The sequence below is a fragment of the Aethalodelphis obliquidens genome, unplaced genomic scaffold (assembly GCF_003676395.1).
Source record: "Aethalodelphis obliquidens isolate GAN/ISIS:26980383/991018 unplaced genomic scaffold, ASM367639v1 scaffold46, whole genome shotgun sequence".
Lineage (NCBI taxonomy): Eukaryota > Metazoa > Chordata > Mammalia > Artiodactyla > Delphinidae > Aethalodelphis > Aethalodelphis obliquidens.
The window spans coordinates 15485017-15502371 of record NW_020837990.1 but is presented as its reverse complement, the minus strand read 5'-3'; the positions used below and the strand labels follow the sequence as shown (position 1 = coordinate 15502371).

At 41.8% G+C, this 17355-nt stretch overlaps 1 protein-coding gene across 4 annotated transcripts in view; it reads right to left on the bottom strand.

Annotated features, from left to right (window-relative positions):
• EXPH5 (exophilin 5) overlaps positions 1 to 17355 on the bottom strand; it is a 72976-nt gene that overhangs the window by 34766 nt on the left and 20855 nt on the right. Inside the window, exon 1 of one of the 4 annotated variants that reach the window (XM_027082378.1) lies at positions 13318 to 16140. The exons of the other annotated variants lie outside the window; for them this stretch is intronic. The gene's annotated coding sequence lies outside the window, so the exon portion shown is untranslated. Of the gene's footprint in view, positions 1 to 13317; positions 16141 to 17355 lie in introns of those variants that run through there. 4 annotated transcript variants of the gene reach the window in all.

Genomic DNA, 17355 nt, shown 5'->3' with positions numbered 1-17355 from the left:
CTTTTCCTTTTCCTGTAGAGAAACTCAAAAGCATCAATTATTTATCACGGGCCACCTACCCCTCTTGGATCTCCAAGTTGCACTTAAATTAATAGCAGGAGTGTGAGAAAACCAAACCTTGCATTGCAGATTCCACAAACACAGCCTAAATGCCATGCTCAAGACAGCGGTGGGGGGCTGGGGGTTGGGGGGGCGCTGGGTAAGACTTATTGACGTCACTGGACTGGACCTCACACTTCACTGAATGCATTGGCTGATGCCAGGGTTTGGGCCATGATTTGCTAAGAACATTGCACTGATTTTAGTAGAAGGTCTAAAGAACATTTACTGTTTTAAACTCTATTAAGGCAAACATACATGAACTGAGAAGAACTTACACTTTTACTTATCTTAAACCTGATTCAAGTCTAACTTCAGAAAGTAACTATTCACTCATTTATTCAACTAATATTTTTTGAGTAGGTATTACGTTCCAGGCACTGTTCTGGAAGCTTGGAATATAAAAGTGCACAAAAGAGACAGCTCCAAGCCTTCCTGGAATTTGTAGTCTAGCTAGTAGCAGTATTTCCATGGCCCAAGCCACCACCATCTCTCACCTGGACAAACACCAGAACTCCCTACTTCTCTGCCTACTTCCACTCTGACCTCCCTTCCATCCAGGCTCCACACAGCAGCCAGAGTGACATTTTTAAAAAGTTAGTTACATTATGCATTCCACTCCCCTGCTTAAATCTCTCCAGGAGCTTCCAATCATGCTTAGAAGTCCAAACTCCATTGGTCTTCAAGTCTGTACAGAATCTGGCTCTCTACCTTATCTGTCACTTTTCTCATACTCCTCTCCCCACCACTCAGCACTTGGCCTTCTTTCTGTTCCTCCAGCAATCCAAGCTGGTTCCACTGGGCTTTGCACTTGCTGTTTTCTCCACCTGGAATGCTCTTCCCTATTTGTCTCACGGCCATTCCTTTGTATCATTTATGCCTTAGCTAAAATGTCACATCCTTAGAAAGGTCTTCCATGACCCTCCAAAACTACAGTCACTTTCTATCAAATTAATTGTCTTTATCTCATTTATCATCACATCTTCATTTATTTACTTTTTTATTGATTAAAATATAATCCATAAGAGCAAAGACCTTGCCTACCCTGTCTTCTGGAATGATGTCTGATATAGAGTAGGGGATCAGTAAGCCCTTGATGAACAAATGAGTAAGAATTTGGGAAACTCTTCTCTATGGACCAGAATTTCTTCATCTATAATATGAAGGATTTGAACTAGATGTTCTCAAGGGTGGTTTCCTGCATTTTATCATGCTAAGATTGCTTTTGCTAATATTTCAAGGGGTATACCCTAATATTTCAAGACATGGTGAACAAATCCATATTTAGCTCTGTCTGAGAGTTCATAAGATTCCAACTCTGTCTCCCTTGGGCCTCTGTATTTCAGCCTGAAGAGTCCCAATTATTCATATTGTACTCATATGTCAATTGCCCTTTCACTCCCTTCACTCTTTCTTTCTGCTTCTTCACTCTGGATCCATCACATGATTAAAATAAAACAACTAGAAGAGAATTTATTGTCAAACTGACAATAACTTTATGGAAGATGAAGACAATATTTCATGTTATATCTAGTACCTTCATGATGCTGCTGAATGTTATGGGAACCTTGCACCCTGTCACAGCACATCATTCCCTGCAGAGGGATGTGCACCTGGAATTAAATGTTAAGCATGTGTTGTGTGACAGCCACTCTGTTAGGTGCTTCCACATGCACTATCTCATTTAATCACTATGGGTGCCCAGCGAGGTAGGTATTATTATATTCATTTTACAGTAAAAGGAGTTGAAACCATGAAGTGTGAAAAATCTTGCCTGTGGTTATACAGTGGTAAGTGAAAGAGTTAGGCTTCTACCTAGCCTCAGATCCCACTACCCAGCATGATAACATGTGTTGAGTGAGTACAGTTATTTCCAGATTGTTTTCCAGAGCCTGAATTATTCAATGCTCACTTGTCTCTGAACTTTTTTCACACTGGGTGTCTCATCACTGGATTGCCATCTCCTTAAGCAGAGTGCCAGACATTCTGAACATACAGCAAACAGTGACTAAATATTTGTTGAATAACCCAACAAAGGAATACAAGAAAATTAAAAACTAGAGTTTTTAGCCTTTGCTTCTCACTTATTCTCTTTACACAGATGCTTAGACATCTTCCACTGAAACTTGTAAGGCAAGGGTTAGTTAATTCAAGTTGAATGTTAGGGAAGCTGCTCAGAGCTACAGAATTGGATATGAATGCCTCTTGTAAGGCTGTTATATTACTAGGACAACTGCAAGGCAGGTTAGAGCCAATAAGTTTTGATCAATAGATAAAGTATATTACCTCAACATCTTGGCTTTGTTTATTATATTATTCATGGCTTCTTCTCAAAGACAACTACATCCAAAATTTTGACCACACTCTCTACACTGTTAGTTATATAGAGTTAGGTAGCAAGACAACTGTTCTCGTGCAAATCTGGTGCATCCTTTCATTTTCATGAATAAGAATGCAGAGCATGTTTTTTTTTTTTTTCACATATTCAGGCAATTTAATGTTAATTCTTATAATGTGTCCTGACAGGAAAAAAATACAGAAAGAGAAACGTTCTCAGAGGAGCCTAGGCAATTCTACAAGGTTGAAAGAAAGTGATGCCCCCATAGTTTCATTCCAGGTCCAGGCAGTGAAGGCAGAAAGTGCCTTCACTGTCTCAATACCCACAATTATCGTACTTAACTAATTCATTCTCTGTATCATGAAAACTTAAAGATGTTAGAAAATCAACTCAAATCCAACATTTTGGAAGTAGCTTTAACTTTAAGGAACTTAATGTTGTAATATGAGACTCCCTCCGCCACACCCCTACCTACACACTGACCAAATATGTAAGCCGAGGGGGAAAGAAAGATAGTTCTCAAATGGCTATTTAGTCTTTGCTTTGGGACACAGAACTCTGAGAAAATGCTTGAGGTTTCCTAAATGCCACCACCATGGGAACCTCTGGGTTCCCATCAGGGATAATGGAGGTTCAGAAAGTCCATGGCTTGCAAACCATTACCCACTTCACGATTCAAAGAAAGTTTGACGTGGACATCAATTAAAGCTCACTGGTTTGGATTACAATTTGCAATACATTTTCAAAAGGAGTTAACCCTTGAAGTAATCCTTATCCAAAGGGCTGCTGCTTTTCCAAGTGCTCTCTAGCAAACTTGCCTCACAATGATCAGCTTGGGTTTTTTTTAAAGGGCTTCTTGCTGACCTGACAAGCCAACATTCCACCTCATCAGAAATTACTGCAGAATCATATCCCAAAGGGCTTGCTTTGAACATTTCCCCTTGAATCCCTCTGCTAAATGGTATTAATGATAATTATTACTCTTCTGATCAGTTATTCCAAACTGCTTATCTCATCTATGGTATTATCTCATCCAGAAGAGCTTATTAAGTTTTGTCTCTAGATGTAGTTACATTTATTTACCCAAACATACTCTTAAGCACTCCTAGAATAATTCTATAACAAAATCAGTACCTGGGGTGAAATGAAGTAATGCCAGCAGTACAAATGCTTGTCTCTACTCCAAATTATGTAACTTACTTATGGAAACTTAACACATATAAAAGATATTTTACTGGCAATACTGTTGTTATGCATTATTACTATCATTTTAACTTTCAGATTCTAGTATCTAAATTTTTCTTTCTCAATAACAAAAAAAAATTGTGATCATTCTTTATAATGTATTAAATGCTTTATCATAAAATCTCAATGGCTCTTTGGAAAAAAGTCCTAAATGAAGCTTTGTTACACAATAAAAATGATAATGTAACATCAGAAGCTATTATGTACTTTACATGAATATGTCTCAGTGCATCAAGAAGAGGTACGGAATTGTACTTAATCTGTAAACAGTCAACAATTTCTCAAAAATGAGAAGAAATGTCAGTTGTAATGAAGTAGTAATGCCCGGTGTATTTTACAGAAGAAAAGTGGAAATGAAAAGAACTGTTTACTTGGTATTGTAGATGGGTGTGGTCTATTCTTTATTAACAATGACATTAAATTTTAAAAGTCATTATTTGGTTTTGAATCACTTTGGATTTGTTTGCAAAAATTTGTTTTCTTTCAGGTAGGATGTGATGAAGTAATGTATAGCATAGAAAAATAAATCTGGATATCTGATTCTCTCCATCTTGTTTTGTTTTGTAAATTCTGGCCCCTTTACTGATATCCAAAAATAGGACTCAATTAAACCATAGAGGTAATGAATTAAACATGGTGGTAGGTCTGTCTGAAAGACATGGACCGCTTTTCTAGCATACGGGCAGTCCATGATACGTTGGGAGCCTATTTCACTAGCAAAATTGTCATGGGTAGTTGCTATGCTTTGGGTTATGTGATCCAAAATTTTTCACATTCCTGACCCTAATCAACTGAACCAGGGATTCACAATTGACCCAAAAGCTAAACATGAGCAAGAATGCTGCCTACTCAACATCACTAATTATTAGAGAAATGTAAACCAAAACTACAATGAGGTATCACCTCACACCAGTTAGAATGGACACCATCAGAAAATCTACAAACAACAAATGTTGGAGAGGGTATGGAGAAAAGGGAACCCCCTTGCACTGTTGGTGGGAATGTAAATTGATACAGCCACCATGGAGAACAGTATGGAGGTTCCTTAAAAAACTAAAAGTAGGATTACCATATGACCCAGCAATCCCACTACTGGGTACATACCCAGAGAAAACCATAATTCAAAAAGACACATACACCCCAATGTTCATTGCAGCACTATTTACAATAGTCAGGTCATGGAAGCAACCTAAATGCCATTGACAGATGAATGGGTAAAGAAGATGTGGCACATATATACAATGGAATATTACTCAGCCATAAAAAGGAATGAAATTGGGTCATTTGTGGAGATGTGGATGGACCTAGAGACTGTCATACAGAGTGAAGTAAGTCAGAAAGAGAAAAACAAATATCGTATATTAACGCATATATGTGGAATCTAGAAAAATGGTACAGATGAACTGGTTTGCAAGGCAGAAATAGAGACACAGATGTAGAGAACAAACGTATGGACACCAAGGGGTGGGTGGGGACAGTGGTGGTGGGATGAATTGGGAGATTGGGATTGACATATATACACTAATATGTATAAAATAGATAACTAATAAGAAACTGCTGTATAAAAAAAATAATAATAAAATAAAATAATATTCAAAAAAAAAAAAGAATGCTGCCTAACTGATGTGCTCTATTTTGGAGAGTAATTAACAACTTATTCATATCCTTCCTCTTGAGATGTCTTGAAATCATTATGACAAGTAAGACACACTAAAGTGACACAGTGGCTGAGAGAGACATTGAGAAGGCATTAAGCAGTACCAGAAGTAGAAGCCATGAGGCAACAGAGTCTGGAATAGGCAGAAGCCCTGAAGCAGAAAGGAAAGTTGCAAGAAGAAAATCAACCATGGCCATGGAAGTGAACAAGGAAAAGCAGAGCAAAGTAGTTGAGCCACAAGTCTGGTAGATTACCAGCCTGGTTGATTGGCACCAGAATGTTGCTATGTTGTGATCACTGTTCTTGTTCCCAAGGACTGGTTGTGCAAGCTGAGGCCATTGTTTCCTTAATTCCCCACTGCAGACTTACAATAGAGTGCCACCCATCACTTGAGGTAAACTAGAGCGTGTTCCTTGTCATCTGAAAGGGCATAATGAAAACAGCTAGCCATAGCTACATGTAGAAATCTTTTTACAAGGGAATTCTTCAGGGTTGGGACAGGAAATTTCTAATGTCAACAAAACTGACTTTGATTGCTATTGTACAATTTTTAAGTTCATTGTTTTTCTAATTACTAAAGTGAAGTTACACTCAGTACAGAAGACTTGAAAATTGCAGAAAAGCTTGAAAAAAAAAGTCACTCATAATCCCCACAACCAGAGATACTGCTGTGTGTGCCTATGTCCACAGAGCATTTTAAAGCAGGGGTAACAGGATGTTATACTGAGACCCAGCCTGTCTCAGTTTTAGCTGAGGCATGAAAGCAAGTGATTCCACATACTCAATTGAATTGTGAGAAGACCAGTAGGAGAATTTGTTTGGTAGGATTTATAAAAACAAACCAAAAAAAAAAAAAAGAAAGAAAGTCAAAGACTTTATCCTATGTTTTCTTCTTCTTTTACAGTTTCCAGTCTTACATGTAAGCCTTTTGAGTTGATATTTGTGTATGCGGTAAGGCAAGGGTCCAATATCATTCTTTTGTATGTGGATATCCAGTTTTCCCAACATCATTTGTTGAACAGGTTATCCTTTGTACTTCGTGTATTCTTGGCACCCTTGTCAAAGATCAGTTGACATTAGGACTTCCCTGGTGGTCCAGTGCGTAAGACTCCATGCTCCCAGTGCAGGTGGCCCAGGTTCGATCCCTGGTTGGGGAACTAAATGCCGCATGCATGCTGCAACTAAGGAGTCCGCGTGCCACAACTAAGGAGTCTGCATGCTGCAACTAAGAAGCCCACATGCCGCAACTTGGAGCCTGGTGCAGCCAAAATAAATACATAAATAAATATTAAAAAAAAAAAGATCAGTTGACATATATGTATGGATTTATTTCTGGGCTCTCTGTTCTGTTCCATTGGTCTATATATCTATCTTTACACCAGTATCATACTGTTTTAGTTACTGTAGCTTTGTAATATATTTTGACATCAGGACGTGTGATGTGATTTCATGGATATGACATCAAAAGCATAGGCAACAAAAGCAAAAGTAGACAAGAGGGACTATATCAAACTAAAAAGCTTCTGCACAGCAAAGGAAACAACCAGTAGGGTGTAACAGCTAACTATGGAATAGGAGAAAATATGTGCAAACTATATTTCTGATAAAAGGTTAATTTCTAAGATATACGAGGAACTCCTACAACTCAATAGGAAAAACCCTAATAACCTAATTTAAAGATGGGCTAAGCACTTGAATAGACATTTCTCCAAAGAAGGCATACAAATGACCTATAGATATATAAAAAGATGCTCAATGTCAGCAATCATCAGGCAAATGCAAATTAAAACCACAATGAGATATCACCTCACACCTGTTGGGATGGCCATTGTAGTAGTAATAATAATAATAATAATAATAGACAACAAGTGTTGGCAAGGATGTAGAGAAATTGGAACCCTTGTGCACTGTTGATGGGAATCCAAAATGGTGCAGTTATTATGGAAAACAGCACGGAGGTTCCTCAAAAAATTAAAAATAGAATTACCATATGATATAGCAATCCCATTTCTGGGTATTTATCCTAAGTAATTGAAATCAGCGTCTAGAAAAGATATTAGCACTCCCTTGTTCACTGCACCATTATGAATAATGGCCAAGATGTAGAAACAATCTAAATGCCCATCAGTAGATGAACTGGTAAAAGAAAATGTGGTATATACATATAATAGAATATTATTCAGCTGTAAAAAAGAAGGCAATCCTGCAATATGCAACATGGATGAACCTTGAGGACATTATGACAAATGAAAGAAGCCAATCACAGAAGGACAAATAATACATGATTCCACTTATATGAGGTTTCTAAAATAGTCAAACTCATAAAAGCAAAGAATATATTGATGGTTGCCAGAGGTTGGGGGAGGGGGAAATGAGGAGATGCTAATTAACAGGTATAAAATTTCATTTATTCATGAATGAATAAATTCTAGAGATCTGCTGTACAACACTGTGCCTGTAGATAACAATACTGTCCTGTGCACTGAAAAATCTGTTAAGAGGGTGGATCTCATGGTAGGGTAACAAGTCCCCTTACCCACATTGGTTCAGAAGAGCAGAGACACAGAGTCTTTTTTTACAGAGGGGCTTCAACAGTACCACTGAAAGAGCTTAATATATGTCCTTTAGAGTTTTGGGGAAAGGACAACTGGTGTCTAACTCCTGCCTAAGAAGCATAAGTTTGAGAAACTGGGGCCAGCCAGCCTAGAGTGAGGGAAGTAAGGGGAGACTGAAGGGAGATTGTTCAGCTGGCAGTCAGTCCTCACTTCCAGAGTTTCTCATGCATGAACAGTTCTACGCATTTCTCATGGACAAGACATGGGCCACAGAAGAGGCTGAGGGGGGGCTGAGGTTCTCTTAGTTCATGTCCACGATAGCTGGCTCAAGAGGTGAAGAAACCTTAATAGAAAGGCTGTGAGCGAATCACAAGATTCCTAGGGACATGGAGGGGTTGGCAGAGAGCAGGGGAGGGCACATCATGGTATCAAGAGAGCTGCAAAACAGAGCCTGAAAACCCCACCTGAGCACACAAGAGGCATATTTAAACATCTGCCTGGCCTCAGAGACCGTGAAGCCACCCCAGTCAAGAAAGAGCTTCCTAACATATACCCCCACCCCCACCCAAACATGTACCTCTCCTCCCCTCCATCCTCCACTTCAACTCTGGAATGGTCAAGAACTACCTTCGAGGGGATGGAGAGTAGAGGCTCACAGGGAAAAGGTAGGATCAAACCCCTCCTTACTGTTACAGGCTTCTCACTGCCGCAAGCTGTGGCTGTGTGAGGGGAAATGGCTGCTGCTCTGAATAACACTGGAATTAATCAGGGACTGGACAATCTAATTATTGTATTGAATTGAGACAGTGGTTTTGTGTCTTCAAGTGCCCAAAGGATGTTTACTACCTGAGAGTGAGCAGAAAAGTCATGGGACAGCCCATGTTTTTATCCAGTGGCATTTAAAGGCAAAACTAAAGGTGCTTTCTGATTATATCCCATGAGTCCTGATTTCTCAACATGCCAGTTATACATGTATACATTTTTCAAAATGTTTTTAAACTATAAATACTGTTTTGCAGCCAACATTTCCCACTTAGCATTATATTAAGAATGCTGCACTACATCAATATCCTTTTACCATTGTGTCTTTGTGCCATAGGATATGTACCTACTCCCCTAACATTAGATACATGAGTCATTTCTAATTTTTCACAGCCATAATGTTGAAATGAACATAGTTCCAGCCTAGCATTGCACACCTCTCTAATTAGCTTCTTCGGACTTGAAGTAGAATTGCCAGAAAGAATGACCATGTTTTAATGACTGATGAAATACATTGACAAATTGCTCTGTGGAAAGCTTACATCAAATTTTTCTCCAACCAGCAGATTCTACATGTGTGCCAATTTTCCCATATCCTTGCCAACAGTAGTTATTATTGTTATTATTAATCTTGATAATCTGATATCTAATAAGAGAAAAATAATTTTTTCATAAAAAATTTTCTTTTATTACTGGAGAGGTTGAACATTATTTCATATGTTTATAGGCTATGTGTCATTTTTTTAATGACTTACCTGCTCAACACCTTTGCTTATTATTGTAACTCAGGTATCACTGAAAATATTAGTTCTTTGAATCTCAAGGCAAAGGCCAAAAGAATGGCAGAGCTGGCAATTCTTGGTATTTGCTTTGAAGTGTAGCTCACAGACCAGTCTGTGGGTTACTAAGTGGGGGCTCAGGTTGGCCACTACGACTTGCCACAGAGCAGTGCTAGATGTTGTCTTCAGAGCACCTAGTTTTCTTGGTTGTTTGCCTCCTATTGCTCTTGCCTCTATGGAAGTACAAAGAGAGGCATCGTGTGGCCCGACCACACAGACACGATTGTCACAGATGCTCTCTGCACTATCTTCATCTTTTCCCACCCAGTTGCCTCAGACTGGCATGGTTGCATAACATCACTGTCTGAGCTTATGTAAAGTTGCTGGGCCTGGATGGTGGGAACAATCAGATGGGTTCTAATCCCTTTGTTACTGTGGCTGATCAAATAACATCTATGTGTCTCATTTTCCTCATATGTAAAACTTCATGACCAGACGCCACACTTACCTGTCTGGACTTGTTTCCCATTACCCTCTCATTTAAACCCTATGTACCAACCATTCCAAACTCTTTGCATGCTCTCTGGGCCTTTTTCCAAGTTTCTCTTTGGTTTGCAATGCCCTTCCTTAAACAGTTTTTGGTCCCATGATTAACTCAGGGCTGACACAACTAAAGGTTTGAAAAATGTTCTTTGAGTGAAAAAAAAAAAAAGATTCAATTAAACTATAATGAGAATTTAAATTTGTAAGAATGACTTGAAAGCACTAGGAAATTTAAGATCTAACAGTAGGAAAAGACACGTACAAAATAGCTGTGATATAACACAGGACATGATAGACCTTTAAAAGAAAAACAGATTCTCTATTCACAACACTTCTGAGTTAGTGCAGACCCCGCAGGTTAAGGGCTCAGTCCCACAAAACTAACTCCACTTCAGACACCAACCTCAAGTCCAGACTTCTAGGACTTCGACTGACGGGCTGTAAATTGGGGGTTTCCATGACCCCCTCTTCAAGGTTGACAACTTATTAGAACCGTTCACAGAACCCAGGTAAATAGTTTACTTACTATTACCAATTTATTACAAAGGATATTTTAAAGGATACAAATAAATAGCTAGATGAAGAGATATGTATGACAAGATCCAGAAGGGTCCTGAGCACAGGAGCTTCTGTCCCCATGGAGTTTAGGATATGCCACCCTCTTGGCACGTAGAGGCATTCTTGTTCACCAACTCAAAAGCTCTCTGAACTTTGTTGTTTATTGTTTTTATGGAGGCTTCATTATGTAGGCATAACTAATTAAATAACCAGCCATTGGTGATTAAGGCGGGGGTGAAGTTAGGGGGTGGCTAAAATTTCCAGCCCTCTAATCACATGATTGGTTCCTCTGGCAACCAGCCCCCATCCTCCAAGAGTCACCGCATTAATGTAAACTCAGGTGGTTGAAAGGGGCTTATAATGAATAACAAAAGGTACTCCTCTTACCCCTCCCACTCAGGATATATTAAGGGCTTTAGACGTTCTGTGCCAGGAACCTCGGATGAATACCTAAACTATATATATTTCTTACTATATCAATCACATAATAGAAAAACGAGACTCTTACCAAGCCCAGCCAAGGCCCCACTGACTGTTCCCGGCCTGAGCCCCAGCACCCACAAAACTGCCCCTACATCCAGCAGAGACGGCAGCAGCCCCCTGGACCCAGGCAGCCCACAGCCCCGGAGACCTCAGCCCCCATCAACAGTGGGGACCCTCCAACCACCATACTGGAGTGATTCCAACTCAAAGGACACCCAGAGCCACCATCTGGTATCTGCCAGTTTTTCCAACTGACCTGTATCCTACCCAGCACCTCCCTTCCCCCTTTCCCACAATTCATGACATCAAAACACCGGCTTTTCCCCTTTTTCCTTGAGACTCAGGAGGGCCAAAGCAACAGCCTTTTGCTTTTTTTCTCTCCCTTACCAAGGATTAAAGGAAGGGATCCATTCTTATTGTTCAGAGGCACTAACTCCCTCCGCTAAATCAGGCTGAGAAGGAAACAGCCAGCTCTTATCTCCTCCTGGTTGTTTTTCTTTCCCATCCCAGTTTAATTTTTGTTTCCCCACTACCCCCTACCTCTGAAGCCATTTTATGAACTGTCATGTGCCACCTGAGCCTCCAGTAAAAATAAAAACAGGCTTTCCTGTTGAAAAAACAAAAAAGAAAAGAAAAGAAAACCGAGACTCCTGCTTTAAGATTAATTCTGGCTACGGGCTGGGAAAACATTCCTGAAGATGGGTCTTAAAGACAGGGAGATAAGCCTTGTTAGCTGAGAGTCTGAATCCACCATTGTTCCTCACTAGTGATGCTTATCCCCAGTGAATGGTGGAATGGTTTGGAAAGTAGGTACAGGGTGTGTGTGTGTGTGTGTGTGTGTGTGTGTGTGCGCATGCGTGCACAGAGGGGGGATGCATGCAGGCCATCATTGGCAGAGAGTAATCTGAGCAAAGGAAGCGAAGTAGGAGAGTGAAGAACTTCATTTTGTTCTTGTTTTATTTTAAATGGTCATAGGAAGTTTGTATTTGCTGGCCTTGCATCAAGGGAAATCGTCCAAATTTACTCGTGGAGGTCAACCATTATCCATTAATATTTTCAATACTGTCCTGGTCATTGGGTTATAAATAAGAATCCCAGAAACTCTGAAATTCTCTCAATTCTTTGGTACACAGAAATATACACAGAAATTTCAACACTAAGATCATGCAAGTCTTCTGGAGGCTCCTATGCTCTTATGTAAAGAACAGGGCTTGGAGGGGAAGCCAAAGATTTCTTTTTGTGGCCTCATGCCTATCACTCACACAGCTGGTGACTGCTCCCTGACTCAGCAGATTCAACTGAAAGCCTGAGATATGGAGAAAAGTGCCACATAACACTTTAAGACACAGTGAATTTCTATTTATCAAAATGATTTTGTGCTGCTCTGCTATTTATCATTTGCAGAAAAAAATATAAACAGCTAGCCTAAATCTCATTCTCTATGTGAAAGATTGCTAAAAATTAGTGAACATTTAGCAGAAGTTACCGAGGGTGAATAGATCTCTGGGGAGGATGAGGGAAACAATTCAGTTGATGGAATGCTCCAGCAAGCCAGCAGTTTTCCTACAATAAATAAACACTAGCTCTTTTCCTTAGGACTTTAGTTCCCAGTATTGACATGAATAGCCTTCCTGAATTGAAGATTTACATATTCTAACTAGAAATTAAAATTCAATAAGTGTGTTATATAAACTTGATTCGATGGAAGTGTTAACAAGCCATACTTGGAAGTCATTCTCCCCTTATCCACCTTCCACTTATCTACAACCAACCACCCTTCAAGGCCAGTTTCTTTATGAAGTCTTTCCTAATAATTTCAGCTACCATCCATCTTACTCTCATTCCAATATCCTACTGTCTGTACTACCCATTAGGTACTTAGTCATGTGTAACCTTATAATATTATTTAAATTTTCAATTGTCCACCCAAATAGATTATAAATTTCTTGGGTTCTGCACTTTGTATTTACCATAGAAGTTTGCATATACCAAAGAAGTTTGCATAGCCCATAAAAAAAATAGTAGGTCCTCAAAATATTTGTCAATGATTTCTTATTTTAATAAAGATGAAAATATCACTAATCTTGATCTCCAAACATGTTGGGATTTAAGTACTCTACCATCATGTTAAACTTGGAAAGGTGTACCTTTTTCCTTTATCATCGTTCCTACTGAAGATACCATTCTCAGCCTTGCTGCTTTGAACCTAGAGGTATGCGTTCAACATATTCAGGCAAATTCTGAAATACCAGGGCCAGTGGTTTGCCGGGGGCTTCATCCTGGTGCACAGCATCTTACCTGATGGGTGCTGAGTAGCACAAGGTAGAATGATGGCTTTGCCTCTCTCTTCAGTGACTCTGGACAAGCTTCTGGACAAGATCCCCAATGCCCTAGGCTGGTGGGCAGGGCACACAGAAGAGGGGATTCCCCCACTTGCTGAAGGTGAAATACACTTCTGCTGAGCCCGGAATGAAGAGAAGGGTACTGCTGCACTGCCACTTCAGAGGGAAACAGCCACTTGAAATGAAATGTCTTGCTTTTTCTTTGGAAGGGGGGAAAAGGTGTTTTAATGATCAGTTGGTCTTAATTATTTTTGCTTATAATAGGAGAGAGATAAAGCTCCTGATAGAAGTCCAGAGCTGAAAGGGAGGAAATGAAACCCGCTGCAGTTTCCTCTGGCAGGCGGTTCCTGTGGGCCAATCAGTCCCCTCCTCTCCTGTCAGGTGGCTGCTTTCCGCTTCTCCCCAGATGTCCTTTACCAGGCCGCCTGGAGCTGGGGAACAAGCTTCAATCTCCCTAGTCAGAATTCTGCTTTGAAATCTGCTTACTCCTCCCTTCACCCCCAATCCCAGTGTCAGGCCTAAAACGAACTTAACTGCTAAGAGATAACATTCATCAAGAGATAACGTAATTTTTAAATGTTTAGAAGTTGATGGATGGAGGAATTGATGTCCTTTAATATTCATATATATTACCTCACCCGGGACTCACAAAGTGTAGAGTCCACTTGCATCTACCAGTTTCAGTGTAAACAGTAGGTCAAATACCAAAAACTCATCAAAGCCAGAAACCTAAGTTCATATGAACACTCCTTCCCCCTCCTCCTCCAGCCAATCAGCCACTAAGTCCTGCTAATTTAACTGTGCAAATATTTCTTGAACCTTTCCCCTTCTCTTTATCCCTAGTCAAGGCCCCTAAACATATCTGTCTTCTAATCTGGGCTTCACCCTTCATACAGAGCCATCTACCTAAGAGGCACATGTGACACTGTCACTCTGTTGCTAAGCATTTCAATGGCACCTCCTCACCCCCAGTTTGTACCAAGCCGTCTCTTGCAGGTCATTGGCTCTCACTCTGTATTCCAGTGCTAGCCACTGCTAATGGTGCTGCAACTCCATCAGGGTCTTTCACATCTTTGTGACTTATCTCCTCCTGCAAGTCTTCCCTGAGACCACACATGGGGTTAAATGATCTCTGTGTCCCTGTGTGCAACTACCTTATCACCTGCCACATTATAGTGAATATACTGTTTTCAAATCCATCTCCTTCACTACACTGAGAGATTGTGGAGAGCATTTTAGTATCTCTGGTACTAAGATCATGGTAGGATCTCATCTGTGAATAAATGAGTGTTTGATACCTAACAGAAGTGTTGTTGAGTCAATATACTGGGAAAAAAATCTACCCTATGGGGCTTTCATGCTCAAGAGGAACACAGAGGTACCCGACTCTGACCCCTGATGCTGTGAGGTGATGTGAGGAGGGTCCTGAGGCAGTGACAGGTTCCCAAGACAGTTGCCTTAATGCTGCAAATGGAGAAGCTTGTCATATCTGGCAGGTCCAAGAGAAAGAGGTGAAATTGCAATGCTACCCCCAACATGTAACTTTGACGGTTGATTGACCTACAATAAAAAAAACTCCTGATGATGACCTACCTCCCAGGAAGGAAGCCAAAGGAGTAGTGAGGACCTGGCTTACCTCCCGAAGAGACCCAGGCCCCTGGAGGTGTAGAATCTTCCATCTTTAGGAGTTGCCACCTAGGAGTGCCTATAGTACCTCAGAGATGAAGCTCAGATGAGCTAAGAAGAGAAAAACATTTTAATCACTTTGATGATAAAACTGTAATTATTTTGCAGCACTGTTTGGAAACTGTGACACTTACAACACTTAGTTGGCTTTTAGACACATGAAGATTGTTTATAATAAAAAAAATTCACATTTACATATCATTTTGTTCCCCTTGAACTCTGCTTAAGGATCTGGGAGGCCCGGAACAAGTGGTTACATGCTGACACATGGAGGAAGTGAAAAAAGCTGGGGAAGCAGCTGGAGCCAGAGCTCAGGGGAACTGGGCGTACGAGGTGTGAGGCAGAGCTAGGTGAGGGGTGGTGCATGTGACTTTGAAGGTGGAGACAACTACCCTGGAGGGAATATGTTACTCATAAACCTTTTAAAGTTTTGCCTGGATGACAGCGACAAAGTAATTAAACAGCTGTGGACAGACATGACCTACTTTACTGGCCTTTCCTGTTGTCTTTGGTGGAGGCGGTGCTATAGCCTAACCTACAACTAAGAATGTTTGGTGGGGTGTGAGGTTGGGGGTTGCTGAGAATAGGGAAGAAACTGATGTCCTTGAGGAAGAAGAGGCACTAGCAAGCAGGCCAAGTGGAGGGATGGCCAGACCCTCCTGACATACTCCCCTAGAGGGAAGGCCATTGTTAGCAGTCCCCTCAGCAAGCCCCAGTGATTTTTCTACTCTGAGGAGTGAAGTACCCAACACCAGCTACTTCGGGGACAACTTTCAGCAGACAGAGTTCTCCTTTGGCCTTCGGTGATCCTGAAGGGGACTGCAAAGTGTAGGCTCAAGTACAAACACAGAGATTCAGCAACTCAGACCTGCCCTCAAGTGTGCATGATCCAAAAGTCATGCTTATCTACTTCATGGCATCTGGAAGAAAGGAAGAGGACCACACATAAAATACATGATAGATATTTTAAAAATAGGCCACAAAAAGGTTCTGCAGTTTAAACACTTAATAATGAAAAGAGGGGGACGAGGGGAAGATGGACGGAAGAGTAAGACGTGGAGATCACCTTCCTTCCCACAGATACACCAGAAATACATCTACACGTGGAACAACTCCTACAGAACAGCTACTGAACGCTGGCAGAAGACCTCAGACCTCCCAAAAGGCAAGAAAGTGCCCACGTACCTGGGTAGGGCAAATGAAAAAAGAATAAACAGAGACAAAAGAATAGGGACGGGACCCGCACCAGTGGGAGGGAGCTGTGAAGGAGGAAAGGTTTCCACACACTAGGAAGCCCCTTCGCGGGCAGAGGCTGTGGGTGGCGGAGGGGGAAGCTTCGAAGCCGCGGAGGAGACCACAGCAACAGGGGTGCGGAGGGCAAAGCGGAGAGGTTCCCGCACAGAGGATCGCTGCCGACCGGCACTCACCAGCCCGAGAGACTTGACTGCTCAACCGCCGGGGCGGGCGGGGCTGGGAGGTGAGGCTTGTGCTTCGGTTGGAGCGCAGGGAGAGGACTGGGGTTGGCGGTGTGAACACAGCCTGCAGGGGGTTAGTGAAGCTCGGCTAGCCGGGAGGGAGTCCGGGGAAAAGTCTGGAGCTGCCGAAGAGGCAAGAGACTTTTTCTTCCCTCTTTGTTTCCTGCTGCGCGAGGAGAGGGGATTAAGAGCGCTGCTTAAAGGAGCTCCAGAGACGGGCGCGAGCCACGGCTAAAAGCGCGGATCCCAGAGACGGGCATGAGACGCTAAGGCTGCTGCTGCCGCCACCAAGAAGCCTATGTGCGAGCACAGGTCACTCTCCACACCTCCCTTCCGGGGAGCCTGTGCAGCCCGCCACTGCCAGGGTCCCGGGATCCAAGGACAGCTTCCCCGGAAGAACGCACGGCGCGCCTCAGGCTGGTGCAATGTCACGGCGGCCTCTGCTGCACCCCTCCCTCCCCCTGGCCTGAGTGAGCCAGAGTCCCTGAAGCAGCTGCTCCTTTAACCCTGTCCTGTCTGAGCAAAGAACAGACCCCCTCCAGCGACCTACACGCAGAGGCGGGGCCAAATCCAAAGCTGAGCCCCTGGGAGCTGTGAGAACAAAGAAGAGAAAGAGAAATCTCTCCCAGCAGCCTCAGAAGCAGCGGATTAAAGCTCCACAATCAACTTGATGTACCCTGCATCTGTGGAATACATGAATAGACAACGAATCATCCCAAATTGAGGAGGTGGACTTTGGGAGCAAGATTTATGATTTTTCCCCATTTCCTCTTTTTGTGAGTGTGTATGTGTATGCTTCTGTGTGAGATTTTGTCTGTATAGCTTTGCTTCCA